The sequence below is a fragment of the Melanotaenia boesemani genome, chromosome 5 (assembly GCF_017639745.1).
Source record: "Melanotaenia boesemani isolate fMelBoe1 chromosome 5, fMelBoe1.pri, whole genome shotgun sequence".
In the NCBI taxonomy this organism is placed as follows: domain Eukaryota; kingdom Metazoa; phylum Chordata; class Actinopteri; order Atheriniformes; family Melanotaeniidae; genus Melanotaenia; species Melanotaenia boesemani.
The window spans coordinates 16450136-16474926 of NC_055686.1; the positions used below are offsets into that span (position 1 = coordinate 16450136).

The 24791-nt window shown below is 39.1% G+C and overlaps 2 protein-coding genes across 3 annotated transcripts in view; one reads left to right on the forward strand and one right to left on the reverse strand.

Annotated features, from left to right (window-relative positions):
* Window positions 1–12987, reverse strand: part of LOC121639938 (leucine-rich repeat and fibronectin type-III domain-containing protein 4) — a 33277-nt gene extending 20290 nt beyond the window's left edge. Inside the window, exon 1 of the mRNA XM_041985526.1 lies at window positions 12905–12987. The gene's annotated coding sequence lies outside the window, so the exon portion shown is untranslated. The remainder of the gene's footprint in view (window positions 1–12904) is intronic.
* The window catches only part of pcxb (pyruvate carboxylase b), a 312844-nt gene that overhangs the window by 206352 nt on the left and 81701 nt on the right, over window positions 1–24791 (forward strand). The window lies entirely within an intron of this gene.

Here is a 24791-nt window from a genome sequence, read left to right on the forward strand (position 1 = left end):
GAGCAGTGCAGTCCTGAAGCTTTCTGATGTGCTCACACATAAAGCTGGATGTAACCGATCTCCTCACTTGCTGATCGATCTGACCTAGAGAGATGGATAGCACCCTGTCCAATTCATTCTAACTCACCCTTTTACTCTTTCTTTCTCTTTCAGTCTCTTCCTCCATGCTCTCTTTTCTGCATTATGTCTTGTCGTTTCTTTTAATAGTGTTAATCATAAAAGTAATAGATTTTTGCAGGTATAGAGTATTTGTTGGCAGGGTCAGTGTGTGTAGCAAGGCTTTTTTGGCAGTTTTGCAGAAAACAAATTGCAAGTCGATATGCGCAGTAATTTGGCATGTCTTTACTGCCTCCAGATGCAAGACTGAATCTTTTTTCTTCTTTTATTGTTACTGTTTCTCTTGATTTATGTGTGGGGGAGTGGGGGCACGTACTACTGGGAGCAGGACTGTAAAGCAGCAGCAAAACCAAGTCCAATTTCAAGCTGGACTTGCAAAGTCTGTATGGAATGTACTGGTCCTAAGATGTTTTATCTTTAATTTCAGCTCCTCTATTCAGTTTGTCTTGTGTAGATTTATCACCCGATCGTAATGGGTAAAAGGTATTTAGTGGATTAACATAATTATGTTTATTATAATGCATTGTATTATTACATTATAATATAGTAGAATTTAAATTCTAATGTAATACATTAAGCTTCAACTCCTAAATTGCTGAATTGCAGTTTTTATGAGATCTGCAAAAACGAATTTTCTGTTTCCATGAATGTATTAATTTCTAAAATACTAGTTCAAAACATGTCTGTCCCAAACTTCAACCAGGTGATTTGTACTGATAATAAACAAATCCATTAATGGGATAACAGTTTTAGCACGACTTCCTTCGTCTCAATACACATCAGTTCCCAAACGCAGTTATCAGGTTGCATGTAAATTCAAAGTATTGCTTCTTCAGTGCTACTGCAAATCTTACATTACCTTTTCAGTTTTCAGGCAAATATAAAACAGCAGCCCCAGTTGAGGACACTTCTGCCTTCTGTTGTTTTTATCTGCACTTATATAAAACTTTTTAATTCTGATTTTATCTTCCTTTATCTAATCTTTCCTTGCCTCTTTGCCCTGTTCATCGTGATGCTGCAACACCAGAATTTCTTGAGATCAATAAATTCTCATTTTACACACTCTACTGAGGCAGCATAAAGATGCCAAGCCCCTGTGTGCATCATAGCGACAGTTAGCCAGTACAGTTTGTTTTTAACTTGTACAGTAGGCATTGACTACATATTCTGCATTTCTCTTCCCATATATGGATTAATGTGACTTTTGTTTGCACTTAGGAATGCACCTTGCAGAATTTGCTTCTGAATGGACAGTAAGGCTGGAACACAAAATGTCAGACCAAAGACACACAAAAAACATCTCCCTGTCCTGTTCTCACAAGGCTTCAAACATTAAAATAGACATTTAGTATCAAGCGTGTTTTACAAAAACAGAAAGATGCAGTGCACTAAAGATCAATGATAAAGGCACGAGTAATCAAAACTGAAAGTTAAAGATCAGCATTTTACATAAAAGTATTTGAGTATTTTGCTAGATCTGTGCACTGTGAGCTCTTAGACATGTGTTCTGTCTCTGCAGCCACACCCCCCGTGGTTTTACCTCTTCTATTTTGGGAAATCTCTCTCTACTCTAACCTGCTGAACCTTCAACCCTCTAGAGAGCAAGAAACAGACGGATAGAGTGAGCAGAAAGGCTGCATGAAGTGAGCGTGAAAACATGAGTTAAAAGTGTTGGTAGAAAAGGAAAAAAACAAAAACAAAAAAAAACAACTGCTCAGGTCCCCCCACCACCAGTGTTGGAGCAACTTGGTGTTGTGAAGCTGCAGCTGTTACTCCATCCCCCAAAATTTCTGTTAATACTCAAGGCAGCCCTAGGAGGGTGCAGTTTTTTTTTGTTTTTTTTGTGAGGCCAAACTCAGCTAAATATGTAGCTGCTAATAGCTTTAGAAGTCATTTTCATTAAGCACTTTGTTTAGGAGACTTTTAAATCCATTTCAAACTCATGCAATTAAGAGAAGCTTCAGGCATTACCTGAAATCTCAAAATGTTTCTGGTGGTTTTGCTTTATTTCACATTGGACGACCTTTTGCACTTGAAGGTTTAATTTCCTTGTTTATCTCAGTTTTTAATTCTCTGTGGACTATTACAAATGACAGACCCTCAAAAATGCCAGGCATAATTAATGTTAATAAACTCTGAGTGTATTCTTGCATGTGTATTTACAGATCTGCATGTTGGCTTGTGTGTTTTTCCACCCACTCCAGCATCCACAAATGCCATTAGCTCATAATCGACTTAAATCGACTTAGGGAATGTTGTAGTGTTTATAAACAAGGGGTTTTGTATTAGCTCTCAAAAGCCACTTATCACAGGCACAGTAATCCACAGATCTGATTGGGCTGTGAATTGGTGCATCACAAGACTTCACTCACAACAAGCGAAAACAAATTGCTTGGAGCCAAACATTACAATATCCAGAGGAGGTTAATGTTTTACTACAGAAAAATTGTGGTAGAAATGACAACGTTCGGTGATTATCACCTTTATCTGAGGTTAACATGAGCCATGCTGTACTGCTTCAAGTCTACCAGTGCAAATGTGCAGATCAAAAACTGCAACAGCCTTTCACACACACTCAGTTTTTGTCAATCGCACCAAGTCTATCTAGAATGCACTCTCACTAATAATCCAGACCCTCAATATTCTGTGAGCACTCGCATACTGAAACAACCACAAGCATACCAAAACAGTCTTCCCACACAGTCATAATTATAGGGAGGCCGACACATAGACACACACACTCTCTCTCTTTCTCTAGGCAAGAAACAAAAGAACGCCCACATAGCCTCTTCCTGCAGCTGTCGTGTGTACTGTAAGCCCACTCATCCTTTTGATACTTTGGCTTCTCTGTCGTATTGTCCTTTATAGTCAGCCACAGAATAGAGAGCTCAGGAAGAGGGGTAAAAATTGGATATGGAAACATACGACAAATGCAAGAGAGCCCAACGGCATGAAATGCTTAGAAGAGTTGGGGGGGGGGCAAAGAAGATGATGCAAAAAATGGAGGAAATAAGATGAAACCATTAGTGTAAACAGTTGAAGAGTGAAACAGAAGGATGAAGGAGTGGAGGTCTGAGGAAGGTGGAAGAAAAGAGGGATGAAGAGTCAATGTGTATGAATGTGTGTCGTTAAGCGGATGGGCAGAGAAATATGTAAAGGCGATAAACGGGTGAAGGCCGCCATCCATCACTGTCGGAGAGAGGGATGGGGGAGGGAAGTCTGGATTTGATTTGGGAAAGGGAGAGCTGTGTTAAAAATGACTCTGCAAAGACATCACCAACATGATGGCAGAAGAAGATAAGGAAGTAAGTTAAAGAGTAGGAGGATGAGAGAGGTTATTAACAACAAATAATGACAGAGGCAGGCAGAAATCTAGAAAAGGCAGATGTAGAAAATATAATCACCTTCTGTTCTCCCATCCTCACTCTCTATACCAAGCTCCTCCCACTGGACAAGAAAGGCCCAAATGTATGTGCTTCAAACACACTAAAAATAGGTCACCGTTGACAGAAGTAGAAGCTCACTCCCCTGGGTGATAGTCCTCTGTTAACTCGTTCGTCTACCCCACTGTTTTATGTGCTGGGACGCTTGTTCTGGTGCTAACTCAACGAAACAGCTTTGCATAAATCTTGTTGGCCAAACTCTCCTGTTTGACTGAAAACATGAAAACAAACCATCCTAATTACGATATGCTTCGAGTTTATTTGGGAAATTATGCCTAAAGGCATTAACAATACTGTAAAGAATTGTCTAGTGATGCTAAAGCCCAAAAAAGAATAGACCTTTTTCACAATTAGTTTGATTTGGGAGTTTTAACATGGCTTCTGTTCCAGTCTGTGTCCCAGTGGGCTGACAATCATCAAGACGGTACTGTGCACACCATGCTAGTAGTCATTTTGTATTTTTCCTTGTTGGAATTTGAAGTTAATTCTTCACTGACCTAAAGAATACACCAATATGGGTATAACTACAAAAAGGAAATTGGAAGTCTGGGTAATTTATCAGTTTGTTAGATAGCCAATGTTAAAAAAGAAGTAGTGAAAAGGAATTTTAGTGCAGCAGCAGTGTGGGTCCAGACCTTAAATTTAATAAATTGAGTTGAGTGATTCATGTGACATGAGGCTGTGGAATACATTTAAATGAAAAAAAAATGAAAAAAAGTTCAATGAGCCTTGCTGCAGCCGTTCAGCCTCATGGGCAACACTAACATCATAGTCAAGCTGTAGCCTATTACCAGGTTATTTTATGGGCACTGCTCGCTTTTTAGTGTTTTTCATCCTTCCTGAGGCATAGCCACTTATTAAAATATGAAGGAGCATGGCAAACTGTTTTCATCTTGCTGTGCTTATTTTCTAAAACTCCAGTAAAACCGGAATGTCGGAATGGCACTAAGGACTTGTGTCAACTTCAGATGGCATTACATTAAGACGTTTACTCTGTTGTTTAGTCTTTTAGGAAACCTTATGGTTAGCCAAAGTATAAAGATCACTAACTTATAACGACTATGTAGTCTTTTAGCTTCTTGAAAACCAACAAAAAAGAAAAAGAAAAACACCAGAAGTCAATCACCGAGTGGCTTTTTCATTCTGCAGATATCCCTTTTCTTCAACAATACAGATTTGGGGCATTAATAGAAAAAGTTTGCAGAATGCCACAGGTGATGGTAAGAAAAGGTGTAAAAAGTGAAATGAGAAATCTGAGTTTTCTGTGAAAATAAAGACTGCAGTTTCCTCACAGCAGGTGTCCACTGTAAAATAATCTTTAGTAATAAACTATCTCTTCCCAATACTCTTGCCCTCAGAGAAGCAAAAAATGAAAATGGTTCGTGTTTGTGTGCGGTGAGGAAGTACATTCATATGCCAGAAAGTCTCTCACTAAATCCTGTTGGAATCCATCCTATTTGAAAGATTTTCATAATTGTTTCTGTTCTTGGATCATTGCACAGTCAAATTTTGAAGAATGTTTTTTTTTATTTATTTTTTTTTTTCTACCTCGTCCTATTCTGAATCATTTAAGGAATTAAAACGCTCAATTTTCTCTGGTGCATATTTTAAAGTGCCTGCAAGAGTACCATGAAAACTTTGTTGTTGCTGATTGTATTCAGCTGTCTGGAAGCGTAGTTTGCTGCTTATGTGTAGAAAATTTGAAGACACGAGCGTTTGATCAGCCGGATTGTAGCACAGCAGAGAGCTTTTGGCTGCAGCACCTTATCAGAAGTGAAGTTCTTAAATGTGCCTATAATCCTTAAACATGGCAACACATAAGAGAAAGCTTGTTCTCTGTTTGCACTCTGTTTGGCCTAAAAAAACAACATATTGGGGAAGGCTTTGAAGTCTGGCTTCTTTAAGACTTTTGCATAAACAGCCCAGTTGCTAATGAACCCAGAGGGCCATGTTGTGAACTGAACTTTGTTTGTATGACACTGTAAAACCAGGAGATAGTGTTAACCCGCTGCTCGGATTTACTCCAGGAAGTCATTTGGTTAACCATGGAGACTTTGCACAAGATATCCGCAAGTAGCAAACCCTAATAAGACCTTGCTCTCTTCCTGCTTCTGGGTTGAGCAGTATTTTGTACATCAAAATCTCACATTAGCAAACGCTGATGCCACACTCCTTCACCTTAAATCAGCACTTTTCCTGTAAGATGAAGTGCAATTACAGCAAACATATTAACAGAAGCTAAGTAAAAGCTTTAATGGATTTCACTTGTTGCTTCACATTTGTGTTTAGCAGCTTAACCTCCCCTAAATAACTAAGGCTTTTATATCATAGGAACACTTTCCACCAATCAAATAAAAGATACTGTAGCTCTGGATTTTTCTTTTTTCTTTTTTTCTAACAGTGTTAATAACATTATTAACACATTCATAAGGGTGGCATCCAATACCCTACACTTTGCAGACGTGTTTTAATTTAGTTTCCTCCCATTGGAAAGCCTGCACATCTGAACAGCTTGGGAATTCCATTTTCTGGGAGGTAAATTGAATTGGCAGCTGCACTGACAGTGATTTTCTTTGGCGCTTTCAGTGGCACAGAGGGACAGGGAGGGGTCTAGTCATGATCTGTTATGAAATGCTTTTGAATATTCAAGTGTTTCCATAACCTGCACTGAATGTGTTTGAAGTGTGCCAGCAGGTTTGTGTTGCATGCTGCTTCCTCTTAAGTTCCTGTGTCACTATAACTAGCAGACATTATGGCTTTGAATATCTTCCTGTAAACAGTAGAAGTAGTTTCTTCTGTCCATCAGCAGTCTATTAGATGGATGCTGCTGAAGTCACAAGCACTGAGTAAATTACACAGCGGTTTAAATGACAGCCAATTAAAGCCAGTAATTAATAACTTTTTTATTACCACATGTTCATCTTTTAATGAGGATGCCACATTAAGTGGAATGTGATGGGAGAATTAATCTTGGTATTTGCTTGTATTTTCATCTTGTATCTTAAAGATTTCTCCTTTATCAAATTACACCAGGCATGACATGATAAAGGCATTGGGTCGATAAGGGAAAAGATGGATTAAAGGGGCAGTCAGTTTTTTTTCATTACATCTACATGATGGCCTACATGAGAACCTGAATTAGAAGAATCAAAACTGAAGCTGTCGAGCTGGATATAGCTTGACTTTTAAGTTCCATTATTACCACTCAATCTTTCTAAAAGCCTGGAAAGGTCTCTCCAGAGTACAGCTTTTATTAATCTGTCAAGTAAATGAAAGTACATATAACAAGTTGGTGGAAGGCTGTATAAAAATTGCTGTCAATACACCCTCATGCCATTTTCTAGTGCTTTCAGTGAACATGAATCATACATTACTTTGATGTCTGTAGGTTGTTTCAGATGAACTCCCAAGTTGTCATTTTTAAAATCCACTTCACTACAGAAAACTTAACCCTCTGAGGCCCCAGCCCCTAATGCTGAAAATGGGAAGTTCTTACGAAGATTTGCATTGTGCAATAAGTTAAGCTTGCTTTTTAAAATATTTTTAATTATTTATTTTTTATTAATTTTTAATTTTTATTTTATTAATTTTTATTATTTTTAATTATTTGCATGTTGAATAGCACTTTGGTTTAGCTGTTGCTGTTGTAAAGCGCTATACAAATAAAGTTTGATTGATTTAGTTGTTGATTGGATCCAGACAAAAATGATCCATCAAAGCAAGCTCACCCTTCAGCTCCAGGTTGCAGGCATGCAGTCACTGCACCCTGGGTTTATTGCCTGCTAAGACTATAAATAGGTTTAGAGAGCCTCAAACAAGACAGAGTGCATTTTCCCCTCTGCATAATGGCTCAATGCAGCTATACTATTGTCCAGCACCATCACTAGACTTGGATTTGTTTAGGACATTTGGGGTCTATTCTCTTTTCTGCATCAGCTTGTTTCAAATTGTGTCACAGGAAATGAATGCTCATTAAATTTGATGAATTTGTTGCTGCTCCTGTGACTATGGCACTAATATACACTAACCCAATATCCTAAATACCTGGAGTGTGAAGCTGATATCTGCATTCAGTAGCATTACACTTTGTAGTCTGACACTCTATCTGTAAGAATTTCTGTGAGGTGGACATTGTATGCATTTGGATTTGTAAACATCTGGCAATCACTAGAGAAAGTTCTGCAGCTGGATGATTAGACTTAGACTTTCATACGCAACACTTTCATGTACTTGTGCTTGTACCCACAAATGTCTGTGCATGATGCAAGCTGTGCTAAGTACTGTGAATTTGCTGACCTGCCACTCAGCCTAAAGGTAAGTTTTTCTGTCCCCGTCGTCTTCCTTCTTTCATTCCTCCTGTTTTTCTTTTTTGTTCTCTCTTCTCCAAATCGACCCTTTTATCTGAAATGGAGCAAGCCCATTTCTTATCTTTTTGCACATCTGCTTATACAGAAATATTCAATTCCATTTTATCACTCCTTATTCTTTCATAACAGCTTTTGCTGCAAGTTCATTATATTTTCAGAGGGTGATTGTTTGTTTGTGCCCTCCCGTGTACCTGGAAATGTTGACATAGCTGAGGCAACTAAAAGCAAAATTATAAAAGCAAATCCAGACTTGGGTCTAGAGAAAACACACTACCTCTGAGCTGTCCGCCCAATCAGAAACCCTGTGGCTCCAATTATGTGGAGCTTGATTGGCTGACACAACAGGGCACAGCTTGATTGTGTATGTGTGCATATAGGCAAGTGACAGTTTGATGATTCAGCAGGATTCCTAGCTTTCTAAAAGGGAAGTCCAGAGTAAGAGAACAATTACCCAATCAGCACTCTGCATCCATCACGGTAGGTCAATGACATACCAACCAGGCCTCTGAATCACAGCAATGGATATATTGAGTCAGGCTGCAGACATGCTTGCATGCAGTCATATCTTCATTAATGTTCATTTTCAGTCTTCTTGTTTCTTATTTCAATCGATTTTCTGATTTGTTTGATGCCTGTTAGTATCGTGTGTTTAGAGGCTAAAACTTCGAGTTCAGCTCAACACAAAGCTCTGTTGTCCTTTGATGTGTGACATTAATAGAAGGAAAACAAAGCGGCACTGCAATGAGCCTGCAGGGGTAACTGCTTTCCCTTGAGTTTGTTGATTTCTGCTTTTTGTGTTTACATGCATAGCAGTGCTGATACAGGCAGAAACACTGAGACTCAGACTTTAAGTGTTGCAGACTAAGTACAAGCTTGTTTCTTCTGACAATCATCCCCCACACTGTGTTCTGCACCATAATTCACTTCAGCATCTTCAACTCACTACATCTGTTAGCAGTATGCACAAAAACAGATGTTTGTAGACAGTCTTGGATTTATATTCTCAACACTTTCAATTTTACCCCTTTTGTCCCCGTAAAATCAATAAATAATGGAGGAATATTGGCAACAAAATGTGTTAGTTGACCTGGCAGATTTAAGGGTACATTTGATTTGTCTTGGTGTGGTACAGTGCTGGAACGATCAACACACATTTATCAAGCCCGAATGCCATGCGGTTTGGGCTCTGGGAATTTATTGAGGCATATTTTACCTTTTTGCCACTTTTTACAGACTGATCAATCAATAAAGGCACTTTAAATAGAGTTATTACATCTTACATTTTATGCTTGTTGGAGGAAACTTCTGGTGGGACCAAACACATCAGAAGTTTTACAAAGCAGATTTAGAAAGGTAGCCAAAAAAGTTTATTTTATTCATTTTTCTACTTAACTTTTAAAATCTAGTTGTCTTGGTTGTGATCAAGATTTCAAAAACACAAACTCTGACTGGAAAGTAGGCAACTTTTTAATCTTTAAATTTTAAGTTTGGCATGACTGGACGTTACCTGCACCCGTGTCCTGTCTTTTATCCCCTGCTTTCCTCTTGAGTCACTCGCTCTCCCTCCGAGATGCCCCTTGTCGCTCTCACTTACACACTTGGCTCTCCCCCATTTCCCCTCACTTCCATACATCTCCATCCACAAAACCAGCCCTCCGTCTGTCTCCAGTGGTTGCCGTGGTTACAGTTTGCACTGCTCATCAGGCACCTGCTGTGCCTAAACAGTCTGTCAACAGTTTAATTACTCATCCTCTCATCCCTGTCTTTCCTTACTTCTGTACCACACCTGCTTGTTGCTTCTACTTCTTACTGGTGAACCTCTTAGCATCAGATTGAAAGAGTTTGCTCCTTTCATCATTTCCCAGTTTTATTTTTCCACTTCCTTCCAACTTTATCATGTCTGCCTTTACTTTCTAATACCGTACGATTGACTAGCAGTCAAATTACTCATCCTTTTAACAACCATTTACTTCATCTTTATTCCACTTATTCATCTTTTCCTTTTTCCACCATCCCTTCCCTCTCTGTGCTGGTGCTTCATTGGTGTGCTTTTTCTTTTCAGACATCATTGTTCCTCTATTACTTTATCCTTGCTGTCTTTTCTACCTCAAGTGTCATCTCTTGCCTTTTCATTTGTCATTACTCAGTCTCCCTACATCCTTAGTGTCCCTCTGTATCTTAAACAGCCTTATAATTGCTCCTCTTCATCATGCTATCTTTCCATACCTCTCTCTACATCATCTATCACTCTGTATCTTAGTTGGGAAGTGGCCCTACGCTTGAACCACCTGTTATTCTTCACCCCCTAGCTTTTCATATCCCCTTATTCACCATTTTTCCATGTTTTCATTCATCCATCCATTCATCTATCAAATTACATTTGCCTGACAGAGACCCTGTTTCATGATTTTATGATTCCAAATATTTCTTTTTCTTCAGTGACTGGAAACTGGCTAAATCAGAAAGGTGGGTCACATTCTGTACCCATCATCAATCATCCTTGATGTTTTATAATACATCTGTCTTCACCGGTTTCATGTAATCATTCCTGATGCCCACAGGTATTAACATTTGGTCACTTTTCTTTTTTTAATCATTTAGTCTCTTTTGTTTAGACTTGTTGGCCATTCATCTGTGTTTTTAGCTCAGTTCTTTACAAATTTAACTACTGTAATTAGGCTTAAACTTACTTAAACTTTTGGGGTAAGAGAAGGGTGCACGTAGGCGATGGCCTTTTGGTTTTAAATCTGCTTATCAGGCTAACTTATTGAAATAGACCAAATGCAAGCTTCACAGTCCAGCTGCATTGCATCCATTATTTTGTGCATCTCAAAACGTTTTATACTTATTCATGGCTTAGAAACTGCCGTACTTCTATTCTACAGTATGTAAGAGCTGATCGAACAGCTCTACCTTGCAATGCACAGAGCTGTTTTTTCCCTGCATGATTGATCAGCTTTTTCATCATAATTGACAAACTATCAGCCAACTGATTTATAGGTTTTTAACTCCTTCGATAAGCGATCTCTTTACTTATTGTTCATGTTTTTTCCTTTATCCTGCATTCACTTGCCGGCCTGTTCAGTTTGCCAAGGCCCTACTTACAACAAGGGGGCATTCCATCTGTTCATCTCCCTTTACTGTAGCCTGAGAATGACGGACATCTTTGGTAACAATGAGCCACACAGTGCACTAACAAGATAACTGAGAAAAGGTTCTTTCATTGTGCTTTTAATTTCACTTTTTGAACCAGATGACTCTTACCTGCTCTGTATTCTGGGTGCACTCACTAGCAGGAAACCAAAGCCGATTACAGAATTACTGTATGATTTGGCTAATAGAAATCAAAAGGCCTCTTTGTTGCACTTCAAAAGGTTCAGTTATCACCTCTTTAGAGTTAGCGCTGGTCCAGTTCAAAGCAGAGAGTCAAAACTGCTGTTAACGATCAACTGAGCACTTAGCCTTCCCTCAGTTTTTGAATAACCTTGTTCGAAAAAATAGTTTGACTTGTGGTGTATTGTTTGTAAGCAAAACTTCTTTGTTTTGTTTCCAGGGTAATTATAGTTTCTTTTTACATAAAATTCTACTTTTCCTCTTAGTTGTGCTTCCTAATTGGCACATCTAATACACGGAGAAGCTTCATGGTACACCTAATTTCCCTTGTAGCAAAATCTCTAAAACGCTCATTACTGTTGTTGGTGATCTTAAACAGACGTTTTGGGGTCATGTAAGACTAATTGTAGCCAGTGGTACGACAGTAGAAAGCAACATACTGATGGCCATCTGTCATTTTTAATAATTTCTTCTTCATCATACATCTTTCTATTTTTAATTCCACACATTAAATCTGTTTTTTTTTTCTTTCTCCACCTAGGCCTGAATGGGCCTTTTCCCAACCGTTTTAATATCTTGTCATTCATGGAAAGTCTTGTTGTTCATCAGTCATATCATTTCATCATCAATCCATCCGTGTCTTTCTTCTCAGACCCGTCTTTTTTATGAAGTCACCCTGAGCTCATCTTCATCAGTCCATTTCTCTTTTATTGTCCCTCTCTTAACATTAGCCCTTTATCATTTCACACCTGTTCTAGTCATCTTTTTTGCCCGTTTCTCCCATTTATCTTCCTCCTTATCCACGATGAAGCTTTATTCACTCGTTCCCACTCCTTTGCAATCCTTTCATCTGCCCTGTCTTAGCCCTCAGTCCTCATCATTGTCTCTTGTTGCCCCTCCCTTCCCCTTCTTTTTCTCCCTGGCCTGCCATCTCTATTTCTTTCTCATCGCCCTCTTATCCTCTATCCAGTCAGCCTGATCTCATGTGTCAGTGTGCCAAATCTGTTTGTATTTGTGTGTGTACTCAGACAGAGCTTACGTAAAGAGCCTCAAATGAGGGGAGGTTAGGATCGTTCTCTGTGGCTGCTGCCACTGTGCAAACGCTCTCTGGCCTGCATCCACACTCTTACCTCGGTGCACACACGACGTGCCAGGTGAGATTACATTAAGACTAGGTGATGAAAGCCAAGCTGAGACACAACTAGTCAGTAATCTGATACAGAACAGCTGGCTAAAACATTGAAAAACGCACACGGAAAGAGAAAGGATGGGTGTTTCAATATAATGGGACCATGTAGACTTAAATATATTTGGAGTTGTGCAAAGATTTAAAAAGAACAATAAGAAAAGCTCACTGTCATCTGTGCCATATGGGGCAATTGAACCTATGTGTGTTCATCTTTGTGTACCCTGATGCTTTTTGCTATGAACGCACATCTGTTCATTATTCATACCCTGAGTGTGTGTTCGTGTGAGAGACGAAGCACTGAGTTCCCAGTCCAGTGAGTGCTTGTGCTCACTGCAGTGATGTACTCAATGATTCAGCACAGGAGAGCTAACCATGCAGATATGGATTTGCCTCTGCCGGGCCAATATAGGCTAGCGTTGTGTGTATGTGTGTGTTTGAAACTGTGTTGACTTTACCTTTTCCGTCTGTGCGGCTCTATAATCCGAATCAGCTCCACATGTTATCCAGGTTTAAGTGTGTGTGTGTGCGCAGGTGTGTGTGTTGGTGTTTAGCACAGATCTTGCCCCAGGTGTTTCTGCTTATGTCAGGCCAGCACAGGGGTGGATGAATTGTGTGTCGGTGCTGAAACCTGTCCTACTCCGCTCCACACTCCTACACACATCAAAAGGAGGTGGATGTAGGTCAGTGTCAGACAACCAGAGAGTTGAAGAAATTCCAATCCCACAATATCCTCTTAGGCTTTTATAGATGAAGAAAACCTGGAAAATCCAGAATTACTTGCACAATCCCAGTGCTATATTCCAAAATTTGAAGAAAAAAAAAAAAGATCCAAGAATCCACTTTGCTTAAAATCCGCTTTATGGCGTCTTGATGTGATTTCCCTCATGGCTGCATACAACTTTTCTGTCTCTCAGGCAGTTCATTTGAGGCACTTGTCTCCTGCCTTTTCCTCCTCCAGCACCACTCCTTTGTTTAGTGTTTTTTTTTCTCTTTTCTTTTGCCCCTCACCTCTTTAACTCTGTTCATTTATTCATCTGGCTTACTATGCCACTTATCTCTTCATTCTTTCGTGTATTCAGTGTCTTTGTTCATTGTCTTTTATTCCTCTACCTCCAGAAGTGATTTCCGGTCTGCTCGGTGTGATCCATGTTTGTTCTCCCACACTGAATTAATTCCTTTTTCATGACCTTGGAGTGAATTGCAGAGAAGCAGGTTTGGCAGGGAGCTTGAGGGACATAGGGATACCTCGAAGCCTAAAACACAGAAAATGCAGGGTGTGAAAATGCTGAAATGTGTGCACTCATAAATCACAGTACTTCACCCACCTCAACTCCTCTTCCACTTCTGATGTCTGAGCCCATCTCTCTCTCCACAACTTCCCTTGTCTGTCGCTCACCCCCTGTCTCATGGCTCACCCCACCTAACCACCCTTATTTTTTTTATTTTTTCTCCCCTTCTTCACTCTCACCTGCCTGTCAAAGACAATCAATAGCTGTGAGACCTTTTTAACGTCTCAGCAGGCTGCATCAGCTTATTGTTGCTCAAACACACAAGAGCACATGAGTAAATGCATGTGCACACACGGTCCGGTCGTGCTACACCTTCGCACATGCACACACCTCCACAGTTGCCACCACATACACGTCCAATAAGAAGTCATGCAATGATACTCTGCTGCAAGCACACACAGCCTCTGCGTCTCTTTCTGACACACACACACACACACAGAGAGCGTGATGAAACAACTGGGCTATTGATCAGCACCATGAATGTCAGACAGTTCAGAAGTCCCACTCTGTGGCCTGTCAGTCAAACTCCAGAGACTGACACTGTTAAGAAAAAAAAATCTCATTATCTTGTTCTAGGCAGAGGACTCGATCTGTGTGTGTGTGTGTGTGTGCCTCTTTAGGAGTGTGCATATGCATCCCTGCAGCAGCTTCATGTCTTGCTTCTCTGCTCAAACTGAAAAATCATTGACACACGTCTTCTTCCTGCGTTTTTATCTGCCTCTCCTCTTCCCCTGTCCACTTTTCTACTTCACAATCACAATAGAGCCATTTAACTATTTTCTAAGTCTGCTTGTCATTCTTTTTGTATCGGGACCCATGCTAGATGAATAGATGAAATTACTAACCTTGTTTTCCGGATCATTCCACTGCGACTCCTGGAGCAGTCACATCTCTCTGTCTCCGCAGCGTTCGCTCTGTCTTAGCTCCGCGGAAAAACACCCATCTCCCCCCCCCCCCCCCACTCTCCCTCTCCTTCCTCTCTATCTCTCTCTGTCTATCCCCCTCTCCCTCCCCTCCCGTCGGTCGTCCCCTTGCTGGGTCTCGACAGCTGCAGCGCTCTGTCTGCCTCAACTGTCGCCTTTCTGTCAGGCTGCAGGCTGATTGAATTTTAAGTCATGTTAATCCCACAGAACAGGTACTGAATGAAGGAGGGGACAAAGAACGGAGAGAACGAGAGACACAGACAGAATGCAGGGGAAAAAAACTGCCTTGTTTTCAGAAACCTCCTCTCTCCTTTAAGGTTTTTTTTTTTTTAAATTTGTCCCGCCTCTGAGTCACTTTTCTCTTCGTTTATTCATGTATGCACATCTTTATCCTCTTCCTTTTTCCCCTGATATTGTAGACAGCCTTTGTCCTTCTCCGGTAAAAGAAAAGCATGATTCCCTGCTAAGAGCAGAAAGGGAGCGGTGTGATCTGTCGGCATCAAGCTAAAAGAGTACACAAGAGGGAGAGGCATGAAAATGAAGAGCAGGAGGAGTGCAGGGAAGAGGTGACGAGGGGTGAGGAGTGTAAAAGAGAGGAGGGAATAATGGACTATAGGGAAGAGGGTGAGGAACCATTAGTTGAGATGAAGAATTGGAAGTAAATAAATGTTTTAAGTGTTTATATAGATACTCTATAAATGCACTAATCATTTGTCTTTTACTGGCAGTGCCCAGTTGTCTGGAATTAATAAACTTTTCATCTATGAGCAAAACATTCTGACTTTTTCTTTTAAAGCTTGAAATCGTCAATGAAAGTCAAAGAACACTGGACTAAATGCCACAGATATATTAAAGAAGTGTGTAGACGGGTACGTTGTTGGTTTAAGTTTATTGATATTTGAGACACACGGTTCAACATTCATTAAATGATTTTCCAACTGGTATTCCTGCAGTCCTTGTCAGTTATTATCTATGAAGGACATGATTTGAAATGTCCATTAAAGTAGATGAAAATTATTTCATTTCTGTATAATTAGTTTTTAATGCAAATGTAAAGATTCATTAAATTTGTTTGAAAAAATAAACAAAGAAAACCTTGGAACCAGTTACTTCCAGTCTTTATGTGCAAGCTTTGTGTTCATCTCTGCTGGTAGGCTCTGGATTTCTTCCATTGCTTTTTGTACAGGCCTTGTCATTGCTGTGGCAGATTTCTGTGCTTTCCAAAGGCTCTCAGTAGGATTTAGATCCGAACCCACCGATGTCCAGTTTAAGTCCATGTACACATGAGCAGGGTTTTTTTTTTTGCCAAAAGCAGACTTTTCTGCAATTCTTTTGCTTATTCTCCACATGTAAATACAGTGCTTGGCACCCTAAAATATTCAATACCAGCTAGGATTCATGTATTTACAGATAATTATAATGGCGTTGGGGTGTTTGGGACTTGGGTTTGCCACATTGATTTATGCAGCACTTCCCCCATTTGTTTGATATCTCTCTCTTTGTTGGCATGGCAACTGGAGATGCAAATGTTGTGAAACAAAAAAAAAACTTTTAACATGTCTGCATATACATGTATAGTTACTGTGACCATACTGGAAAAAAGAAGTATCAGAATGTACTACATTATCTAAGACAACCTGCTGCCAACGTCGCTGGCTTTGAATGAGACTTGGGTGGTTGTTGCCTCAGAAACAACAGGTTATTTGTTTGAGTAAATAGTTTTTTTGCCTTATTTTTTATTTTATCTTTTTTTATACATAAAATAACATTTACAGAGGTAGAAAAGCTGTCAGACAGCATGAGAAAACCTTCACCATGCTTTGATGCAGATGGCTATTTTCCTTTTGGACTTTTTTGTCATTTATAACCAAACTGTCTGCGGAACATCCTCCCAACTCATCTCTGTAAGGTTTTTGTAAACACTGGTCCAGTCTTTCTTTTCCTTTCTAATAAAACAAGAAGGTGATGGGTTTCTCTGACATTTGGTTAGTTAAGTAGTAGTTTGTCAGTTTAATATATAAAAGCCAGCGTTGTTTAGTAAGTTCAGACATATTCTAAAAGTATTTGTATAAAAAGAAAAAACAAAAATTCTCATTAATCTCCAAAAATCTTTTGGATTCTTTCTTTACAATTCATGTTTACCAAAATGATCTCACCCTGACCTTAGGTGGTACGCAGTGTAAGCAATTAATTACACAAAAGCAGGAAAGAATCCAAACTTTTGGGAGGTCATTCTGAAGTTGAAAGCTTCGTTAGCCTTTAATTGAGTGCACAATAACAAGAAACCGTTGTTGGAATGATTAATACAGACGTGTGGAGAGAAATTGAAACTGCATCCTCACCTGCACACTCTGGCTAGCCACTGTGAAGAGAGCTTTCAGCATAACATGCTGGTACTGATAAAGTACATTTTATTTAAAAAATGAAAAATTTCTCAAAGGATTTTTGCTTGTTAGGGGATTAATAAACTATACAGAATTGTACGCTTTCTTCAACCACTGATGGATGGTTGGGAAGAGGAAAATAACTGATGTGACAACAGGAAGTGAAGGGCCTCAAGGAAGTGTAGCTCAGACCAGATGAGAGGGGGAGCAGAGGAGGATTAAGAGAGCGAGCATGAGTGCCGACTGATGTGGACAGAGGTGGAGAGGCCAAAGATCCCTGAGGGCATTAGATAAGTCAGGAAGAGAGGGGTTAGCAAAGGGGGGAAAAAGAGAGGATAGAGTGATAGGAAGGCGATGGGAACAAGCATAGACGAAACCACATCAAACGGTGGTTGATTTCTCCACTGTGCCAGTAGCTGCTAGACATGGTCATTTAGTGGAAACCATCTTTGGTTGAGTGTGTGTGCGTCACTGAGTCGCATTAATAAGGCAGAACCTTGAACGTCAGAGCTGTCAGATGTTGGAATTATGTCGTTTCCAGCATTTGCACATGCATTTTTGGGTTTGTCAACATCACACACTGGAAATGAAACATCAGATGTAGGAATGAAAGATGGTAGAAAAAAAAGGTCAGTGGTGGAGATTCGGTTGCACCATGGATGAATTGCTTTTCTTTATGTATCAGTTTCCACCCAAGAGTCAACTTTTCTCCATCACTACTCCCTTTTTATGTCTCTTGATTTCAGGCTTTCACTTCTCTGACTCTGCGCATATTTTATTATCTCCACTTTCTCCATCTTTACTGTCTATTTACTGATCTATTTTTGACTTGTTAAGGCAAACAGACCTCCCTTAAATCAAGGGCCAAGAAGAAGTTTGATAACCTACTGTATCCCATTTTCAGTGCTTGGTTTGATGGCTCATTGATTCACAGTTACTGAAAGCTACAGGTGTAGCACCCCGTTTACTTGTCAGGAAACGAAGCTATTGTTGAATTAAATAAATCCAAGTAACCTCTTACTGGGTGGCGTACCAGTATAGAGAGAACCACATTACTGCTGGATATCTAGCACTTTAATTCAGTGCAACTCACTTATGAATAAACTTTCCATGGAAAGTGTAAGAACCTGGTCTCTCTGGGAGAGGCCAAAGACTCTTTCCTTGCGGGGTTTTTCTTTGACCACAGATTAATCTAGTTAAAGTAAAGCACACAGGGGAAAGTCTTTCTTGTTCTCCTCAGTACTGAGAACTAAGCAGAGATTGGCAGAATCTTTAGGTCACTCTGAGTAATGCTGCACTTAATCAGAAAGAGGGCAGACCTGTTCTGGTTCGGTCAGGCCAAATTAGCCCTCAAAGTAAAACAGTTGCAGGGGAGTCGGCCTACTGACCCACAGCTGAACGAATCAATCTACTTTTTCCAACACAAAAAATTTCCATTGGTTTTATGGTCAGCTCACTGGTGGTGTCAACAAGCTGGAAACATATCAGTGATGAGTATTTATGTAGCTCAGTTGGATGTATTCTAAGATTTAAGCAGAGGGTATTTGTTTCTGCAAAGAGAATACTGAATGAGTTCACACCGAAAATTTTATTTCAAAGTTTTAGTTACCATGGTCTGGCTTCAGTTTGTGGCCTTTAATGGTACCAAACAGAGTGCTGTCTTTTAAAAAAGATAGGGAAAGATGTATTAAAGATCTGAACACCCTACCCCCTCTCATTTATAGTTGTTCTTGCATAAAACCACAAGCATGGCAGAAAAAAGTGCAGCTTAAAGGGTTATTTTAGCTTTTTTAAGGTGTGTTTGTATTTAGCACTCATGAGTGGTCGGCGACTTGTCTGCAGTGGACAACAGTGAGTGCTCTGTTTGGGAAAATGGGTTTCTGACGGAGGAGATAAGCTAACAGTTGCTCAGAAGGGGGCCACAGGAAAGTAAATTTTGTCCATCTAAATCAACTCGTGCCTTAAAAAATGAAATTTTGCTATGAGCAAACATGGAATATAATGAATTTTACATAAGTCACTTTGAGAAAATGACATGAATGCAGAACACAAGTGCTGCTCTGCGTCATTTTATGCAAAGTAGCTGATGAATTTCAAGTTGTAAAACTGCTGCATATTACTTATGCAAAGATTTATGAAATACGTGTTTGTGCTTTTCCAGATGTTACTCCCTGCTTAACTATTGGCCAGAGCATCAAATACAAAGATTTCCCCCCTTTTGCCCGCCCCCAAGGAAGAACACATCAGTTTGTGCAGTCCCGTACCAGGGCTTTTAATATGTCAGCATGACCAAATTAACAAACAAAACACCTTTGTTTTAGAAAGTTCCCTTTCTATAACAAAACAAAATTAAAAGAAAATTCTAAAATCTTACCCGACTGTCTGAACGTAAATGGGAGAAAGCAGCTTTTGAAAAGAAAGAGCTTCTATCCCTCACAGCTACATATTTGTAAATGCATTGCTGTTACATCACACTCAGTCATCAGGATCATCACCCAGGTAAGTTTGGCCTGGTCTGTTTGGAAGTGTGGAAGAAAGTGGAGCCCTCAAATAGAAGCCAATTTAAAGGTTACAGCATCTTCAGGACCCAATCACATCTCAAGACACCTGGAAACACTCAGAGAAGCTCACACAAATCACAGCATAACAATATCAACATTTAACAGTAATGGAAACACCACATTCCTCCCAATGTGACCCTGGGTCATAACACAGGATCCTCAGTTTTACTGTCAAAGTCTGTATTTTGAGATTATCACATCATTTAACAAGCCACCACACCCACACAATGCCATGTAGTTACAAAGACCTTATATGACCCTCTTGAGAGGAGCTCTGTCTGCTCCCTATTACAATTTCTTCCTGTTTTAAGAGCACTCTGACTGCAGGTAAGATACTATTCATAAGTAAGTGACACAAACCCACTTAAAAATTAAGCAAAACAGTTTCTTGAAGTTTAAATGTAGAAACGTGACAGCAGGTGTGGATTTTGTCCTCATCTTCTTCAGGAACAAAGACATGTATTTTATGTTGTAAGAGACTAAGTCAATGGAGAGACCTTTGTAACAGCATGAGTGAGATTTTGTAAAATTTTTACAGTTAATGCAACAGTTTTGAGCCTTTTAGCTGTTTGCAACATCAGAGAGGTCTCTGATCAGTCCTAGATTAACTGTTCTATGAAGAGCCCCAAACATACATTTAGTTTTCTGCACATGTTAAACAAAAAGAGGGAGGAGTCTTACAACATATGGCCCCAGCAGAGTCCTCACAAAAACCATAAAACCAACTCGGTCTACCTCAAAATGGTGGTTGTCTTTATGCTAAGTGAGGTTCAACCATTTCGATGAGTCCAACAACAATTTGTGAAGATGACTTATATGTAAGTGCATGTGCCTAAATGAGTCACACTGATGCACACAAACATCACATGTAATCATCAGTGTATAATGCCTTAACACATACACCCTCAAACACACACATTTTACCCACTGACATAAAGATGGATCAAACGTTTGACTCAGTCTGTTTGTAGCAACCCTATAACACATGTAAACAGAGCATGATTAAACACACACTCAGACTGGGACGATTTCCTCATTGTACATGCACACACATGCACACGCACTCACTGTGGTAGCTCTCAAATGAGGACGTGGCTAGTACACCCTGCTGTTAGACACACACCTCTAACAAGACTGAACAAATCGCAAACACACACCTGTGCTCAGCTGTGGTGTGAGAGGTAAGTGGTGTGGAGGTTTGGATCGAAGGGCAGATCCCTCCTCTATTTGTCTCAATCTAAGGATAATAAGAGACAAGGACGGACACACACAAACAGAGTCGCACACGTGTGCTGCAGCATCACAGCACGGTCTTTTAATTTTTCTCTTGTAACCGTTTGAATGTCATTGTGCTTTTATTTATTTCCCCCCTGCATTAGTAACGCTGTCTCCAAATGATTTCCCAGTTACTGCTGGCAGATCGTTTTACCAGCCATGAGCTGCAGTAAATGGAGTACTAACAAAACATGCTCGGCCTCATTTGTCTGTATTGCTTTACGTTTAAACCTTGGCAAACACACTCAGACATACAGAAACAGGCTGCATTGACTTCAGGGACAAGTTGCTTTGTGAATGAGTCAAACAAGCAAGCCAAACGTTTCCATAAGTAGGTTTGCTTTAATGCATAGTGTGCTAAGATTTACAATCAAAATAACACTATGAAGAAAGTATTAACTCTGTTGGAGGGATTACACAAATTAGTCTGTACAGAAATGCAATAGGCTGCAAGTCAAAGCCTTAAATGAAATTACAAAACTGGGAGGTACACGAGGAAAAGATTGCAATTTGGATTGTTTGCTTTCCTGGAATAAGCTGAAGTTCTTTTGGCAACATTTAAGTGTTCGTTGGGATGTGTGTCTGGGTATTCTGATAGAACAATCACAAATTTGCATGCACATGATATTCAGATAATTTGCTTCTGTGTGTCTCAATAAGATTAGTTTTTTTTTTTCCTTTACTGAACAATGCCAAATTTCCTTTTGTCTTTAATGACCTTGTATTGTGGATATTCTTGTGTAATCATTGCAGTAAAATCCTCTGAGTTGCTCTTTAAACATCTAAGATCATGTAGAAAAAGATTTTTTTAAAGAAAGATTGACCACTCTGTAAAGAGTTCTTTTACTTTAGCCTAGAAAGTTTGTACTCTATTGAATACCCAATCAAGACAACGCACCGAGAACAGACTGAAGTCTCACCAGGTAACATATTTAGATATGCGTCATGAATTACTAAATGTTTCTATTTCCAAAGTCAGAATTAAGGTGTTTACAGGCCTGAAAGACTTTAAATATAACAGAAATTACATAGGATAAGCGTCATTGATGTAAGCTCCAACTATGAGAAATGCATTAGTGAAATCCAACCATGTTGTTTACATGAGCTCCACCTCAGTCACATGTGTTAATCTTATTATTACTGGGTTGTTGACTGTGCCAGTAAACACAGCTAAGAGACATTATTCACTGTAGGACATTACAACATGTTCATTGCAACTTGTAGCATTAATAAATGGCTGCACTTAGTCCAGGTCTGTCTGTGCCAGCGTCCTGGTGTTGCTCATGCATATCCACTGGCGAGGCTTCCTGGCATATGTAAATGGAAAGGGCCATGGATACTCAGTGCTTCCCCTGCTGATGAGGTTAACTTTGCAAGCTATTGCTACTATTCACAGTTTCGAGAGAAGCAGAATGGAAGATTGTTAAATACTCATGTGAAAGTAATTACTAGGTAATCACAATAAATCATAAGACTACAAAAATATGCACATAAATAATGCATGCTATTCTGTGAGAAAAACTAGACAGTTTCAGTACACTGTGAAGAGGAGGCAGCTCTTAGTCATTTGGTTTCTGGGCTCTGTTGTCTCTAAAAATAAACTATGGATGTTTTAGCATTAAAGTCAGCCTGCTGAGCCGTAGATGGGAAAGAAGGATTAAATATGGTCTTGCTAGTTGAGTCAACATTTCCATTTTGGTTGGCTTTTTAAATAGGATTCCAGCTATCTTTGCTCAATATTTATTAGTACAGAAACATGGATGAATCACCTTCTCGCTACACAGGGTAGTCATCAATACAGGGAGGCCATTAGATGAGATGCATTACTTTGACAGCAAAGTATTGAGACTTAAGCCATTATGGTGGTAAAACGAAACTGGCTGAATTGAATTTTCTACCAGCTTTATACAGAATGCGATAAGGACAACTCACACTGCTTTATTGGTGGAAAGCAAAAGTGGCCTCACTGAGTCCTGGTTTGCCCACTTCTCCTTCATCTTAAGTCACTGTAAGGTAATTATGTTTGTCCACAGAGAAGATATGAGCTATATAGTCTCAATAAAACATGCTTTATAGTACTTAGTGTAGAACAGAATTAAGTGTTTATTGGGAGAATATGAAGATATTAGTAATATATGTAGTTTTGATTGTATCAATGAGCTTTATAGCTGTTTTCCAGCATAATATTAGACCCATATTAAATATAATAGATATTTATACATTGGCACACGGATACTGCACTTGGCTGTATAATAGGAGCTGCAAGAGTACAGATACTTGATAGGTATTTGGTGGTCATAAAACTGTTTGTTGTGATAGTTTATCATTTTTGAAATGCCAATAATTGAACAGGTTCCACTATGAAAATGAAGGTCATATCTTATCTGGTATTATAAAATCATTTCTCTTTGTGTTTTAACTCAATTTTAGTGGAATGTACCATCAGGGTATTTTACATCTACTCCTTGCTTTCCTTTTTGTTTATTCTGATCTCATGTACATAAAAACAGTGTCTTATTCTGCTATAAGCTATAAGTATAAGCAGCCTGATAAGTGGGAACATATTATAAATTTGTTTACCATAATCTCTGCATAGTTTTTATCATATAACAGCAGTTTAAATAGTAGTAAGCATAACTTTAAAAAAAAAAAATAATATATATATATTTTTTTTAAATCAAACCAAACATTTAAATATTTTAATTTTACAATTTTGAGTGTTAAAAGGTTACAGCACTCTGTCGCCCTTAATCAGTAATATTGTATGCAGGGCTCCACACACACTGGTCTCACAACATGGCTATGAATTTCAAATTTCATTTTTAATCTTGCTCTTAAAAGAAAAAAAAAAGGAAACTGAACTTCAATCTGTCCCAGCATGCTGTTATCTTCATCATAAATAAACCAATGATTCCTCATCATAAGTTAGTATCTATAGCATATCACTGAAACCCACTTCTGAGCTGGCAGAAGTGATCATTTTAATCAGTCATCCCTTGAAAAGAATTTAAACCGAACAGATCAACAAGGCTCATTGACATGAGTAAAAGTCGACCAGCAGAAAACGCTTTCATCAAAACCCCACTGCCTGAAGCTTATCTTCTGATTGTAATCTGGAATAGCAGACAGAAATGATTCAACATCTATGTTCACATCAAATTCATCAGTGTCAGTAGTTTGGAAACTGAAAATGTTCCTTCTGTTTTTAGTTTCCCTCGCTAGCTTTCATACCTGCAAGGTCCAAGAGCTCCGGGTTTGAAGTTTAACACAGCTGGTGGATGAGCAGTTGGATAAAAAAAAGATTAAAGCAAAAAATTTTATCTCTAACCCTTAAATTTATGTGAATGTATTTAAACTACTTGATGTATGTTCTGCAAATTCACCAACCTTCATTTTAACCACAACTGTCCATTGAAATTAAGCCTCTTGATGTTTTTTGAAATGCTGCTTGCATCTGAATCATGTTCCTGATCTTTTTAGGTTGTACAAGTACATATAATACAAAAGTAGCTTTGTGTGTTTTTAAATGTACAATAGAATATCAGTATTTTTGGACTTAACGTGCTCTAGTTCCACTGCTGTTGAATGCCTTTTGTTAAAGGATAGTAATGAGAATAAACGAGCAAAGGTTGAAGAGAAACTACAGATTCCTAATGTTTTTCTACATCCCTAAATGGTTTTGGATACCTTGCTGCTTCATTAGAACTCTGAAGGTTCCTCCAGCTGACTCAGCAGTTTGTATTTCAGGGTGAGTTGTTACGCTCTCTCATAGTACCACTTTATACTGTGTCTGTAGTCAAATTAGTAAACAAGATCCCAAAATTTTGCCCTAAAGCATTACAAGAAGATTAATTATCTTAGTTTTCATTATATGACAAAACCATTAAGCCCAATTGAATTTTATTCTCAT